Source organism: Lycium barbarum, chromosome 10 (genome assembly GCF_019175385.1).
Source record: "Lycium barbarum isolate Lr01 chromosome 10, ASM1917538v2, whole genome shotgun sequence".
Classification (NCBI taxonomy): Eukaryota; Viridiplantae; Streptophyta; class Magnoliopsida; order Solanales; family Solanaceae; genus Lycium; species Lycium barbarum.
The window spans coordinates 10,866,971-10,883,628 of record NC_083346.1 but is presented as its reverse complement, the minus strand read 5'-3'; the positions used below and the strand labels follow the sequence as shown (position 1 = coordinate 10,883,628).

General features: G+C 36.1%; 2 long non-coding RNA genes across 5 annotated transcripts; one reads left to right on the top strand and one right to left on the bottom strand.

Annotated features, from left to right (window-relative positions):
- Window positions 1–907: 907 nt before the first annotated feature.
- On the bottom strand, window positions 908–5,522 carry LOC132615214 (uncharacterized). Of its 4 annotated transcripts, none has more exons than XR_009572617.1 (7): window positions 5,276–5,522; window positions 4,306–4,363; window positions 3,305–3,465; window positions 2,783–2,906; window positions 2,400–2,713; window positions 1,249–1,375; window positions 908–1,157 (listed from the first exon to the last, which is right to left on the bottom strand). It is a non-coding gene; the product is annotated as an uncharacterized LOC132615214 (long non-coding RNA). The 4 variants fall into 4 exon arrangements; XR_009572619.1 differs by lacking the exon at window positions 5,276–5,522 and adding an exon at window positions 4,998–5,240; XR_009572618.1 differs by lacking the exon at window positions 5,276–5,522 and adding an exon at window positions 4,649–4,983.
- On the top strand, window positions 4,757–5,323 carry LOC132615215 (uncharacterized). The gene is made up of 2 exons (XR_009572621.1): window positions 4,757–4,892; window positions 5,233–5,323. It is a non-coding gene; the product is annotated as an uncharacterized LOC132615215 (long non-coding RNA).
- Window positions 5,523–16,658: the final 11,136 nt, after the last annotated feature.

Genomic DNA, 16,658 nt, shown 5'->3' with positions numbered 1-16,658 from the left:
TATGTTCAAGCTGCTCAATTCGTTGTTAGGTATCACCTTTCAATTCTTTCTCACTTTTTTTGTAAATTTTGTTATATATACTAGAGGGTGTATGCCCGTGCTGCGCACGGGCCCAACATTTTAAATTATAGTGTATTTATATATATGTAATTGCATATAACTGTAAAAATTTATGTATTGAAGCATCTAATGAGAAATGATAGTTAGATAAACATAATATTACAGGTCAAACTCATCAACCAAGGTTTCGTAATTAAACAAAGTGGAGCTCAAAAACTAAATATTTCTTCTGATGCTAATGCAATTGATTTCCATTGAAAACAAATAACACTTTGTTCAATTTTCAAGCTTTAATTAACCAATACTCAATCTTGAAATCTATTATCCAAGAATCAACTCTATGAATGATCACATGCAAATTAAAAATCAAGAATAAAGAGCCCCAGAATACATAAATCACAAAATAATAAGAATAAGATGAAAAAACATACTCATTAACGACAATAATCTTGTCAAGAGAAAAAGGACTGAAATTGTAAAGGAATGTTAGTTGAAAAAGATGGAAAGAACTTGTGAAAAGTGTAGATACGCAAAGGCACAAACTGTGCCCGTTCTTTATAATTTGCTTGTTTGAGAAACTGTGGAAGATAGTACATTTACAAAACTGAAACAGACCTTAGACTTAAAAAAAAGAATCAACATTACGGTTGAGTGATCTTGTTGCTATGGAACTAAATCAATGTATGGGCCTGTACAACAAACTGGCATTATCCTCTATTTAGATGATCCATCATACTCAAGTGTGTTGCACACTACTTTCTTGATCAACCTGGCAACAACTCTTTTTGACAAATATATTCTCCTTAATCAGATCATAAAAAATACAAGGTATCTAGGGAGGAGGTCATAAATTAAGATTACTTACTTTCTTGAAGATATTTAAGAAACATGGAAATTTTGACATTAATTAAGAGTGATGATTTAAAACATCCAACAATAAGAAGATTATCGTAAGTAATACGGTAAGATAGTATAAGACAACTACAATAAGTTGCACTGTCATATGTACATCATTTATAGCACATATTTACAGAAAAAGTATTTTTTAGTAGCAATCATGCATGTTGTAGTTGTGGACGTCATGGTTGACAAAATACCTGTAGAAATTTGTTGTTAAAATTAGTGCAAGTTTTGAAGTGATGGATGTAGAGAGTGTAGTAGTGCAGTTCAGCTAGCTATGTCATGTACCTTTTTAAAGTATGGGGCGTCACATATGGTTGATGTAGCTTTTCAAAAAGGCAGTCTTACGGCAAAAAGATAGTAGTTTGACAGTGCATTGGCAAAAAGATGTGCTCCAAAAATTTGTTGGCAAAACCTGACAACAAAATGATGCTAGCTTTGGTTAGGAATGTAGATGTTGAAAGTAAATGAAAAAACCAAAGGGTTGTATTAGTCACTCCAATTGATAGATCATCATTAGACAAAAGTGGTTTAGAGATATGAAGAAAGCATTTTTTTTTTCCCTAGAGATAACACAGTTGTTTTGTATTAGTAGGAATACATACAGAAATAGCATGAGTTTACCATAGCAGCAGTAATTTCCAGAAATAGCATGATTCCAACAATAGTGTAAGACCATCTCAGTATATGGAATTGGAAAATGGTAAATGTAAAGTTGATTGGACATGGAAGAGCAGCAGCCCGTCTAGACTTTTTCTATAAGATGTGGAGTCAGAAGAATAACATGTGATGCATAATTCAGCAAGAAGTAATACACACCATAATATATGACATGCAAACAAATCAAATGAGCAAAGAAAAATTGCAGCTTTAAAATTAAAGTGTTGTTTTTACTATATTTTGGAAAACAACTTCATTCACAATTCCAAGTTCAATTTCAATGTAAAAGTTCCAAATAAAGTGAAAAATATTTGGTGTTCATGGCCAAATGCCTACTCAATTTAATGTCAAGAAGAAGATATGTCGAACATGTGTTGTTTCTTCGCTGCAGAATCAGTGGATAACAAAAATGAAAACCGCATAATATCACTATGGTAATTCAACAGTTTTTTATGATATTATACAGTTGTACTCTAGATTCTACAATGTAAGTTCCAACTTTTATGGTATGTCTACACTTATCGCCATCAACATGCGAGGTTTGCACTTAGCAATGGTATACCAAAAACTAATGATAAATCTAAAAATAAGACATTATAAATACTACGGATGTTATGTAAGTCAATTGTCAAGTAAATAAGTAAATGTCGGTAATAGCAACTTCAAACAGAGAAGTGATATTCGTAACGTAAGCTAGAGAAGATTCTATGAGATGGTAACTTTAATAATGGTAATAAGTAAGGAGAAGATTCAGTTATGCGTGAAATTGTAAGACTTACATTTCCAGTAGCTTTCACTCCCTTTTGAGAGAAGTCTTGCTTTCTGTCTTCTGTCTAGTGCTGGAAGGTCTGTCTTTGGTGGGCAGGTTCTGCTGATGTGTTCGGTCAAAGCCAATGTCCATAGCCTTGCGCTTGCTTGCTTCAGCAGTGTTGGTCATTGGTGCAATTGGTAATGGTTGGTTGGTAGGCTCTTTTTCCTCATAATTTGTGATAGCTAGCCTGTCTTGATGTTTGGAAAATAATCTTTTCATTTGGATTCTGAAAGTCTTTGATCCTAATTGTTTATGCGCATTGTCAAGAAGTAGTGTTTTTCTCTACAGCGAGAAAAATTTAGTTAGTCATGATGATTGTCATAAGTTTATAAATTGCATGATATAAAATACCTGTGCATGGCAGATGTCATAAATCTCTTGTACAGTGAGGTTCAACATCTTTGTTGCTGATTGATCCGAGATGGAGGCTACTGTGCTACCAGTGTGATCCGTGACCTTAACTTCAAATTGGATTCTGTCATAAAGTTATAAAAAACAATTTGAAGTTTAATAAGTGGTAGCACGGGCCCAACATATGTTAATCATGTGTTTTTATGCACTAATAAGACTCCTCGAACATGTGTAAACATCATTTGAACGATCATATCCGAAGACTAAAATGTGATAATCTTTAAATTCGTAGGGTAGTATAATCTTTAAAACTTCATATATATAAATGGTAATTATATGTCTCTATTGTATGATATAATCTATGTTATAAGATCCTCCTCTTATTTTATTTTTATGTGAACTATGATAGTGCAGTAGTTTTATAGTAGTTTCAACGGTTGAGTTGAGTAATGTAAGTGTAAACATCTTTCATTATTTCTTTAAAAGTTGAATATTTGTCGATGCTATGTTTATCAGTAATACCTGGGAATAAGTTGAGTGGATCTTTCGCATTGGATACAGTAGATTGGCCTTGGTGAAGCAGTTCTTAAAAATGGCATTTTACAATCCGAGCACGCCATGGAGCAGAAATGTTGGTCTTTATTTATCAAGGAAAGTTGACCGTCGATATAGAATATTTGTCCCTGTAAATTGATAAATTGATTTAGTTTTTGTTGAGTGAAAAAATAGTTGCAAAGAACCTCACATGTAGGTGATCAAGAATGGTCATCCTAATGTGCTGACACATAAAAAGATAAGTCCTGACCCAGGTTATTATAATCAAAATGAAGATAGATCATTTTAAAAGCTCAATTATGTCCCCTTTTTTTTCTATTTAATGAAGGGAATTAAAAAGGTTACAAGATAATCAAACTTAGATAGGTTATTCTAGTGAGCCAACAGATGAACCTAAATACTAATTCCTTTTTACACCAAAAAGAAAAATAGGATTTTCTTTTCAATTTTGAAATATATTATTTCTTTTCTATAGAAAACAACACAAACTCCATTATGCAGTGAGACCCGAGAGTTTTGCAAAAAAATATCCAACAAATAATCTCCGAATAAGAAGTCATCAGAACAAATGTCTCGTCTAGCTAAACATGCCTCCTTTTTTTCAGGTGCCATAAGTTTATATAACTCCCGTCGTCGAGCTAAACATGCTTCCTTTTTTTCAGGTGCCATAACCTTATAAAACTCTCGTTGCGTATCATTTTTTTTAGCATTTATGGTTTTAGAAGTTTGATCTTTTTTACATTTATCGTCTGACATTGCTGCAATTTTAGTAATATTTTTCAGTAAAGAGACTTTAATGAATGATAATTTTAACAAAACAACTCAAACAAATGTACAATACATATTTTCTATATTCAAAGTAAATAAACGACAAATAAAGACACAGGCAAATGCCATAATTATAACAACAAAATAAATTGAAGAAGCAATTAGACGATAATCTAACAATGCAGAAGAGTGACACTTACTTAAATCAAACAAACTGAACCTGCATATGTACAAAATTACTGCAACATAGACTCAAACCTGCAACAAATAAGATCAAACGTAGAACTTATTGACATAAGCATTTGTGATTGAAAGTTTCAAATTTATAGTAATGGCAAAAATCAGACAACATTGACACTATTATGTACTTGACACAACATAAACACTATTCAAAAGTAGGCATCGATAGAAATAGAATTACAACAATAATTTGTTTCACCTAAAGTTTATTAATCTTTCCTTCAAAAGCCACGAAATTCAATCACGAAAAAAGTGAAATTGAAGAGAACATGAAGAGTAATAAAAAAAAATTAAATATTGTACTTGAAGAGATGGACGACCAAGGATATAATAGTAATTTCAGTGATATGAATTAAGGATATTTTTGGTATTCCAGCAAATACTCTTTGTTCTTCCTTTAGCAGACAACTGCTTCTGGATTGTTCTTGAGCCTCATCCCCTCTTTCAATTTTCCGATTATATTGGCATTCCCGATTTTTGGTCCATATGCATTCTTCATCAATTTAATGCTATTTTTTCACTTCTCAGCTGGCTATCGCCATTTCAGGTATGATTTCCTTTTTCCCTTTTTTTTATTTTTTTGGTTAATTTTTGGCTAATTTTTGTCCCAATGAGAACAAATGAAGAAAACGATTGAAGCACTAAATTTCACCAGTAAAAATAGTGATGCACGAAACCATTTGCTTTTAGCTTCCACTGTTGTTTGATAGAGAGTTTGGAGAAAGATATGGAAACGATCATCCTTTTAAGAAGCAAATTTCTATTATTCTCTATCTCTAATTATTGACACTTTGTTCCTGTCAGTAAGGGCATAAATAGTTAGAAACCGAGTCCATGTCCTTCTTACGGTTAAAGACTAATGACAGTTTGCCGTGGTTTTCTATTAGGACGATTTATCAAATCATTTAGGAAGGTGAAGAAAGATCTCACCTGATAATCATTCACTCCTAATTCGAAAGTGAAGAGAACATGAACAGGCTGATAAAGTTTGTTGATAGAGCTGCTTGTTGATTTTTGATGACAGAGATTTGCTGATAGAGATTTTTGGATGATATAAATTTGTTGGTAGAGATGGATTTTGTGAGAAAGTTCAGGAAAATATTAGAAGGGGCAGGTGAAGAAGAGGAGCCTTCTGGAAATGCTGAGGCTGACTTTACCATTTAGTGGTTGTTGAAATTACAAGAATACCCTTGGTCGTCATATAGGCATGTCGACCAAAATTGCCCCAACTGATACTTCTAAATAGTAGTAATATATATATATATATATAGTAATGAAAATGAAAGGTTGTTTTGTCGTCTTTTTCTACATAGCTTAAAGCAAGTCAGTCAACTTAGCTTTCCCCTAGCTTCCCATAAGGGAATTTATTTTCAAAATTAAAACTTCAACTACTACTAAGAAAAATGGTCCATTATCGACAGAAAGCAATCAATATTTTTTACTTACGATTGAAAACCGAATCTGCGACTTAAGTAGCACACAAAAAAAAAAAGTTGAACCAAACTAGTACAAAAAAAAAATACATTAATAGGTTTCGTGCATGAAAGGACCAAACTGCAAAAATGCAAGTAGCTCTTCTGTTTTTTTTTTTTTTTTTGGTGTTACCTTTCAAATCACATTTTTTTTCATACTTTGGGCAAAGATTAGTCATGTTTCAAAACCCCAAAATATCAATATTTTATATAAAACTTAATATCTTTTTTTGCGTACAATAATGTCGGCTCATTACATCAAGTACACCTAAACGTTTAGATCGTCGTTTTAGGGGTTGTAAAGTGCCCCGAAGTAAGTTTTGAAACTTGTCATATTTATCGGGTTTTGATTTAAGTGTTTTATTATATTTGAATTTACAAATATAAATATTTGATTTAATAATAATTCATCCAATACGAGAAGTTTATACTAATTAAAAAATAATTCATTCCATTTAATTACAATATTAATTCAAAGCAATACAATAATAAATTACAATAACAATACAATCTTCAAGTCTAGAGGCTCTATTACTTCGAGACGTGCTTGTACTACCACGGCCTTGTTGCCCACACGAACGCTTGTCATGGCCATATTGCTTACATGTAGAGCACTTGCGAGAGTAAGTTCTTTCACTAACATCCATTTGATTGGGTCTACGACTCCGTGAGTTAATGCCCAATTTCCTGATGTAATCCTTGTTAGCAACCATCGAAAACGGCTCGTTTGGCCAATAAGCTTCATTACCAAGTGGGTGGAATTGGCCGGAATATGCTCTAAGGTAACTGTGGACCTTGTATTCCCCCGCCACATAACTTGTTACCGTTTTTCTCATTCTCTCGAAGCACTTAACAGCATGAGAACACGGCATGTGGTACGTTTGCCACTTACCACGAGTGCATGTTCTTGTTGCCTCATAAACAGTATGCACGTTTCCACCCTTACCGTTGTAATAACCCGTCCTAACTTCATACACATGTTGAATTGGGTCATACTCGGTCATTTGGTGATTCTCACATTTTTTTCTATAATGCTCCATATTTTTGAAGGGCTTTGGCATCCATGTCCCGCCATCGGCTAATATCGCTCTAGCTTGCCTTGTCCTAACAACAAATCCCTCCACAATCTGCTTCAAAGTCATTCTCACCATTGCGGTGACAGGTAGTCCTCGAGCAGATTTCAGCAAGCCATTGAAAGACTCTGAGCTGTTTGTTGTGAGCATGCCCCATCTTTTGCCTCCATCAGCATGAAGCATCCATTTTTTAACTTCGAGCTTCATCAACCAAATGTATGCGGGTTCACTCACTGCCCTGATCAGATCCATTTTTGCAGCCCATTTTCGTTGTTGATTCTCCATCGCAGCCCCCCACATCAATTTGTTTAGAGTGCCATTGTGAAACGTTGATTGCAAATTTGTCTTCAAGTGCCTTAAACAATTGCGATGGTAAACAAAGGGAGGCTGCCACCCCGGTAAATTAGCCATATTGTGCAATATGCCTTTATGACGATCAGACGACACGCATATGCCGGTACGATCCTTAATAACATGAGTTTTCAAATGGGTCAAAAAGATCCCCCATGTGTCGTTGCTCTCGTTAGCGGAAATTGAGAAAGCAAGAGGAAATATTGACCCATTGGCATCCATTCCTATTGCAATTAGCAGTTTGATGTCGTAGGCACCATATATGGATATCACTGGTCGGCAGTGAGCAAAACCATCAATGCATAGTTTGAATGTCCAAAATACGAAGTTGAAGATTTTACCCTCTATAAGCCGCCACTCTACAACAGTACCATTATTAAAATGTTGTAGAGCTGCCATATACCTTGGCAGCGATTGAAAAGAAGTATGCCAATTTCCAAAGACCATCTCAAAAGCGCGTCTACGGCCGAGAAATCCCTTTTTGTTGCTTATAGTTTTACTATATACGGTTTGAACGTTTCGAATACAATCTTTGATGGGATCCTGCACAAGTTTAAACAAACAACATTTAGTAACGATCTTTTAATCGATATAAGACATATAATGTACTAGGTAGGATAAGTTACCTTGGCGTTTCAGCAACGTCTTTAAGTAATACTTGAGCAATCATGTTTATATCTAAATTATAATGATCTGCTTGATTTTCTTCCATATCACAAGTGTGTCTTTCGCGGAATTTTGTGATAGCCCACATACCATCAGGCTTAACAATTCCCCGAAGCAACCACTCACAGCCTTGATACCGTCGTCTACAAACTAGTCTCCATATCTTTGTGTTTGACTGATCAACCTTAAACTCCCTCATGTCCTTAAAATAATAAATTGTGACATCCCGTTGCAATGCCTTTTTGGATGCGAACAACATTCCCTTTGAAAGGTAGCATCGATCTTTGTTGAGATCCTTTGGTTCAATCCAGGTTTTTGGCGACTATCATCATCTTCTCTTGTGAAAACAAATGCATCATCACGACCCTGCAGGCTGTCAAGATAAGGGATATTGTTAGAATGCCACTGAATTGGGCTTTCATAAGTTGGGTTTTCAGCCATCGGTGGTGGTACGTGGTGGTGCATTGATTCTTGTTGGTTTTGGCTTTGAGGAATATTGTTGGTCATACCAACTTGAACATCATCATCATCTTCATCATCGGTTACCTCTGCATTATTAGGTATTTCATCGTCATCACTTGATGATGACTCATAATAATTAGGAAAATCTTCATTATCAAGTGCATTCATCCTCCTACACGAAAAGTAACATATTTGAAATACTAACATCATATATATATATATATATATATATATATATATATATATATATATATATATATATATATATATACAGATAATTTAATATCAAGGTGATGAACTTACTGTCGTTCATAAGCACTGTCATGGTGTGGAGAATGATCAACTCCACCGAACTGAGAGGATTGACCAACATCCATATTTGGTACCACTGGCGAGTTTTGAGAATAGTTCCTATAAAGATTTGAAAACTGGTTATTTACCAATTCATACAACAAACACGTGCTACTACACATAATAATATGAAAAATCCATATTTACCAATTTTCATTGTAAGCTTGATTAAATTGCTAGCTTAGATTTTCCAGCGGCACTTGACCACTCAAAATGTCTCCATAAGAACTAAAGTCCCCATAAGTGTTACCATGAATAGGCTGGACTTGAGGGACTTCTTCTCAAGGTATCTTTTCAACATACATCTCAAGAACATTAATGAATACTAAATCACGATATTCTTCCGGCGATCCCAAATAATCACGCAAAGATTCATCATCGTTGATATTGTGCATGCCATAACGCACTACACCGTTTGATATTGTTTGTGGATATCTGCCAGTTAGTGAGATTCCAAACTCAGTGGGTGTAGTTTTCATTCTTTTGTGCATGTAACTGACTAGTGTTTCATAATTTAAAGTTGTTGAAAATTTAACATGGGCTTGCGGTTTGATACTATAACGAATGGAGTAATTGTCCTCGACGATATCTCCATCCCAAAATAGTGAAACCTTAACAGTTGAAGCATTTTGAGACATTTTTTCGATGAAGTTTGATTTTTTTTTTGAATGACTTGTAAGACTTAGACTTATAAAGTTGATGAGTTTTTCACTCGTCAAGCCTTCAAGTTAAATAGGCCACTCAAAATTGTAATGCGTGGTGTGTTGTCAAATCAACACTTACATTGCGCATTAAAATGGTGTGCAATACAAGTCGTGTTAAAACGATCAAATAATGCAGCAACGTATTGTCAAATCAAGGCTTTATGTGTCATAGATTCCTGAAATTATCATGCGTGGTGTTACATTACGCATTAAAATGGTGAGCAATACAAGTCGTGTTAAAACGGTCAAATAATGCAGCAACATATTGTCAAATCAAGCCTTTATGTGTCATAGATTCCTGAAATTGTCATGCGTGGTGTTACATTGCGCATTAAAATGGTGCTCCTCGTCAATCTCATCAGGAGATGGGTCCACAGGCGCAGAGGAATGAACCTGAAATAACATATAAACAATTTAATTTAGATTTATTCTAAAATGAACCTGAAATAAATAAATAATTAATAAATTATTTTATTTTATTGTAAAAATCAAACCTGTGTGTCGACGGCCTCCTGAGATGCCTGGTGAGAGGGCTCCTGAGCTGGCTCCTCAACAGTCTCTTGAGTGGGGCCCGGTGCAGGAGATGGGTTCACAGGTGTAGAAGAATGAACCTGAAATAATATATAAATAATTAAGATTAGATTTAACCTGAAATAAACAAATTATTAATAAATTATTTTACTTTTTGTAAAAGTCAAACCTGTGTGTCGACGGCCTAATGAGATGCCTGGTCAGAGGGCTCCTGAGCGGCCCCCGGTGCAGGAGATGCAGATGGTGCCGTATCAAACACGAAGTCCTCAAACATGGAGTCATCGAAGTGCAGATATAGGCCACCCTGTAGATCACGAACCAGCCGCTCACCCTGTGGATCACGAACTAGTGGATGTGGAAATGAAGGCCAGGGCACATAATCTGAAAAAGGGTCCGGCGTATGCAGAGGTGTCTGTGAAGTCGACGACCGGGAATGAGAAGTCGATGGGATATCTGTAGTCGGCGGCTGGTAAGAACTCGGCGGGATCTCTGAAGTCGATGGAGCCTCATCACCTCTTCCAGCCCTACCTCCTCTACGACGGCCACCAACTCTTCGGTGACCACGACCACCTGCGGCCCCAGGTGGGGCAGCGGGAACACGCTCATGGAGATGCTCAAAGTCATGTGCCTGTCTCATACCAGTCTCGGCAAGATCAATCATCCGTGCTGCATACTCTGCCGTCTCGGGAGCCTCCGTACGGGCAGTGCTCTCATAGCGCATCGTCTGAACGGTCCGTACCAACGCCTCGTACGCTCCTGCGAGAGCTACATATCCCAGGCCATCTGGACGACGCCTAAAGGGGTTGCCAATAATGATGCGAGTGATCCGCATGTACCAATCCATGTACACATGGATCGGATTGTCATGTCTGACCACCGCTAGGCTCGTCATCCTCACATCCCAACTTTGGACCTGCTGTTGCATATAGAGTCGCCATGCATCATCGACGCCCGCACGCTCGTCCCTCGCATAGTGGTCATGCTCCCAAACCGTAGCCGCGGGTATATTCTGTACATACTCAAACTGCCATAAAATTGCGATCGGGCGCGTGATACTCAACGATATTTGTAACACCCCGTACCTTTAACTTTAACTTTGATCATGATCCTAGACTTAGAAAATCAGATAAAGAATGTGAGAGTTAGAATTTCTCTGTTCAGTTGTAAGATGGTGGTTTACTCCCATGAACAGTGACCGTATTTCAGTTTACACCCATGAACAGTGATCGTAAACTGAAACCAAGAATTTCTGAACATTCTGGAATTTGGCATTTTGATGTCACATGGTTAAATACGGACCGTATTTCGATTTACGGCCCGTATTTCAAAACTTATTTGTAATTTGGGAAAACTTCCTTGATGAAAGTTGTAGAGCTTTAAAATACCTTTCCAACGGTATATCATGAAGGTCAAACGGACATCTGTGCAAAGCGTTATGGCCATTTTACTGAAGAGACGCAGTGCAGTCCGTATTGCAAAATACGGCCAGCACTGTCCTGGACATAAACTGCAATTTCACAGGACAGTATATATTCGTCCATACCAGTTCAAGTCATTATTTTTCATTCCTTCAAGCCCTAGAACGACTTCCTACCCTCTTCCATCATCAAGAACACCAAGGTAAGCCTACCCTAATTATTCCAACTCAATTCTAATACCTATCCTTGTAATCTAAACAAGAAATTATCATTCTAAAATTAGGCTTTTCAAGAAAACCCATCTCAAAGTTGAAAGAATTCAAGATTTTGGAAGTCTTCTTCAAAGCTCAAGTCTTTAATTCAAGTTTTTGGAGCAATTAAGGTATGTAGAACTTCCATCCACATGTGGAAATCTCTACGTTCTTCCCCATGCTCCGTTTCTTGATATCCATCAAGTTCAAACCCTAGGGCATTAAACCCAACATATTGGTAGCTCGTATTTATGTATTTATGTACATGAATTTTGTATCTATATTCGTTATTGTATTCCTAATCTTCCATTACGGTTATTAGGAACCCTAGCTTAATCCATGAATCATGAATTCTTCCTCATGTGTTCTCATTATGTTTATATGAAACTTTATGATTTTATGTAGCAAGTTGCAAGCATGTTTTCAAGTCAATTATATATATATATAACTATGAACTATTGTTATTACTCATGAATCAAGAACATGTTTGCAAGACTATGACAAGTTATCTCATGAAACCATATTACAAGATATTTCATGAAACCATGTTACAAGTTATTTCGTGAAATCATGATTACAAGTTATTTCACGAAAATCATGGGCTTCTTAGCCAACTATATTATGTTCATGTTTTGGGAATTGCTTAGTTAACCGAGAAGGCTCAGATAGCCTGAAACTACGTAGCCACCGTAGGATAAGGTTGTCAGCAAGGAGGCAACACCTTCATTATGCAGTTTGGATCCTTACATGCTTATTATTACTTAAATCTCATATCCCTGGAAAGGTTGTGAGTGTTCTGCTGGTAGGACGCAAGTACCAGACCATGTTGTCGGTTATACTATAGCATTCCCCACGTTACAAGTAGTTTTACATACAAGTATTTCTATTGATTACTGTTTTAAGACTTCACTCACGTTTCATGTTCATGTTCAAGTTACATTCAGTTTCAGTTCATATCCTATATCTATGTTGTGTCATGTTCTTCATTTCAGCAGGTTTTACATACTAGTACTATTCACCATGTACTAACGTCCCTTTTTGCCCGGGGCCTGCACTTCACGGTGCAGATACCGGTTTTCAGGAGCATACATCTGCGCAGTAGGATCACTTTAGATATCAGCTTATTGGTGAGCCCCACTTCTCTCGGGGTTCAACATGGAGTCTGCATTAGTATTCAGTTTATGGTAGTCCAGGGCCATGTCCTGGTAGTTAGTATTCAGACATGTTTTAGAGATTTCATAGACATATGTTAGTTCACAGAGTCAGTTATGCTTTTATGTTTGCAAACTATTGTGTTTCCATTATATTTCATGCTATGAGATAATTTCAAGACTTTATTCCGCAAATTACATTTTCATGATTTATTTAAATTGCATCATATAGATTATATTATTTTGATGCCCATGTTGACAAGCAAGCCATGAGGTTCGCTCGGACACATGCAAGCAAGGTCCGAGTGTCGTGTTACACCCAGGCCATGGTTCGGGGCGTGATAATAACCATATGTATCAATGGACACCGCGACATCTACATGTGCTGACCAGCCCTACAAAACGCCGGCAGCTCATCCAAAATATGATCATACGGCGTCCATATAAAAGCCTGTAAAAAGAATTGAACTAGTTAACAATAAAAGACTAAAATAGTAGCTATGTGGTCTAGCGTGTGGATCCAAAATATGAACATACCGTCTGCGCCATCATGCGGTCTAGCTGATCCCTAAACGGGAGAAAGCCGTCTCCGCGCGTATGGCATCGGCATAGTAAGATAGTCAGCGGGAGGGTGAGTTGGTATGGGCTAAAAAGGTCTCAACCTAGTCCACACCCATATCTGATATAGTCATTTAAAAAACATTTTATCAGTCATCGTTTTAAAAAAAATATATTTTGTGTTTAATTACACACTTAAATATATTACCTGAAGGAGCGAGCAAAATGCAAGGACCTCTACCCTCGTGCCCATAGAACATCAGTATAATCCTCGATACATGTAGCCCAGCACAGCACAGCAGCGCCCAAACTATAACATCCTATCTTGGTGAGATCGTCGATATACCGAAGATACCTCAAGCTCAAATGCGAACCCGAAGTGTTCGGGAACAGGATGGCCCCGAATATGATGAGTAGGTATAGACGCGCGAGTCGGTCAACATCAGCCTGAGGCGTGTCCTCTCCAATCGGATGCTGCATGTCTGTGAGGCGCAAGTGAGCGTAAAGGGCCGACAATAAACGCCGACTCTGGCTGGAAATATGACCATCCAGAGCCGCGAAACCGGTGAGCCTAGTCAACTCATCCTGGTAAGGCGGCAGCACAGGAGGCTCCTCAATATACAATGGGCGTCCATCAACCTGTAGCCCATAAATTACCTCCATATCCTGAAGGGTAATGGTAGCCTCACCGGTGCTGAGATGAAATGTGTGCGTCTCCAATCGCCACCTCTCAATCAATGTTGTCCCTAGCGACCTATCGTGCTGTACCCGACCAACTTCGAAGCATCGGTAGATACCGCCCCGACATAGTATATCCAGGACACGAGGATGTGGGGGGCGAGCAGCTAAGATCTCCCATGCTGAGTCCCCTAACCGGGTACGGACCTGAGACTCAGGTTGCAGGTCGGATGTCCATATATGTTGCGACCTATGCTCGGGTGAAGATACAGTAACTCTGGGTCGAAGGACCCCGGATCAAGAGGGTGGTGATCCATCTGTTTTACGCATTTTAAATCAATCATTAACAAGTAGTATTAGTTATGTAATCTTTTATCAAAAAATTTATTAAGGATTGTGGTGACCCATCTATTTTACGTATTTTAAATCAATCATTAACAAGTGATATTAATTATGTAATATTTTATCGAAAATTTTATTAAGGATTGTGGTGAGCCATCTGTTTTATGTATTTTAAATAAATCATTAACAAGTAATATTAAGTTATGTAATCTTTTATCGAAAATTATATTAAGGGTTTTTAATCCTAAGCTACGGGTTATGAATCCTAAACTAAGGGTTTTCAATCCTAAAATATAAAGATTAAAAATTAATAAGTCAAATAATTAACGATTAGTTAGCATATAATTAGTATAAATAATCAATAAATAAACAATTAACTAACTAATCAAATAATTAACAAGTTATTATCATATATTTAATAACAATTAAGAAACTAATCAAAAAATTAATAAATTATTATCATATATTTAACAAATAAACAATTAATTAACTAATGAAACAATTAAGAAATTATTAGCAAATAAACAATTGGCTTAACAAAAACTCAATAAATAATTAGCTAGTCTAACAATTAAAATAGCTAGTCTAACAATTAATAAATACCTAAGTCGCTAATCGAACTAACAAATACTAAATAAAAAATTAATAAATAATTAACTAATTAACAATACATAAACAAAATTTTTTTTTTTTTTTAAAAAAGGCAGTCCCAACAGTGATACGGGACACCCAAAAATGCACAAAAAAACAACGCAAAACGGGCAACCTACAAAAACAATGCTTAAGCTAATAATATATTTAGCAATATAATAAAAAATTCATAGTGAAATACCTAGATTGAAGGTTTTTTTTGAGTTTTCAAAATGGCCTCTGCGCCGCTCTATTCCAAAATCTAACCTTGAAAACTTGTTCCTACACTTCAATATACCAAGAATATTAAGTTTTGGATTGAAAAACAACAAGAAAATAGCGTTTTGGGGGTTGGGAACCACCGGAAATCGCCGTTAATGGCAGGTGGGGCGTCACTGTCGGGTCTGTGGTGGGGAAGGAGGGGGGGCTTTCTGTTGCCCTCCTTCACGCACTAAATTTGTGCGTGAAAGGCCAAGTTACATTTTTGCAGTTTGGTCCTTTCACGCACGAATTTCGTGCGTGAAAGGCCCAAGTTGCATTTGTGCAGTTTGGTCCTTTCGTGCGTGAAACCTATTAATGTGTTTTTTTTTTTTTTTTTTTGTACTAGTTTGGTTCAACTTTTTTTTTTTCTTGTGCTACTTAAGTCGCGAATTCTTGAAAACCGACAAAAAATGTGTTATCAGGATTTTAGTATTTCAAAAATGAAATTTATGTAATAGAAGTTTAATTTTGTAATATTATTTTGAACATTAATTTCTTATAGAGAATATGTTTCATAAGATCGGCAGCAGTTGTAATTATGAATATAGCAGTCTCAATATTTTGGTGATGATCTTTCTATTTTGGGATATTCTGAAATGTTTGGTATCAGTCCACTTGAGTAAACTAGAAAGGGTAAGAATGATTTGGTTAAAGAATACTCCCTCCGTGGCGTTTTTAGCTTATGCACGCTCCTTAAGAAGCTGTTCGCTCCTAGAAAATTATGAGTGTTTTTACTAACTTACTCCTAATAAAATTTTAATCTCTTTCTAAGTTATATATTTCTAGGAAAACTACGTAATTATGTAAATAAGGATAATTTTGAAAGAATAAGATTAATTTCTTCTTGAAATTCTAAACACCACTTATTTTAAAATAAAATGAAAAGCGTAAGAAACAGAGGGAATAGCTAGAAATTTTGTTATCTTATATGAACTTGAAAAGCAAAATCAAATGTTGAATATGAAATGCTAGGCTTGGGACTGAGAGATAGAGACCCAATTGCTCCTTCGTGTTTCAATTGAAAATGTTCATGCTGGTGGTCCTATTTTGTTTGTGTTGTAATAATAATCTAGTAGGTCATTGTAATAAATTATGACGGCCGGCTGATAATGATGTTTTTTTTTTTCTTTTTCCGGAACAAATAGGGATTAGTCTGGTCTAGTTAGAGTGAGTTGGCTCCTAAATTGGCCCGGATGCTAAATTAAGGAGCCGTTTAGACATAGTTTGAAATTATGAGATGAAATCATGTTTGGATATGTAATATGGATTTCTTAAGTTTTATTTTTTCTTATAAACATAAAAACCACACAAGTTGTGAAAACTATCAAAATATTCTCAATTCTTATACAATTTTACCAAATGAGCAAGTCATAGTTCATAACAAAATTAATACGCTACTAGAAGGCATTTTCTA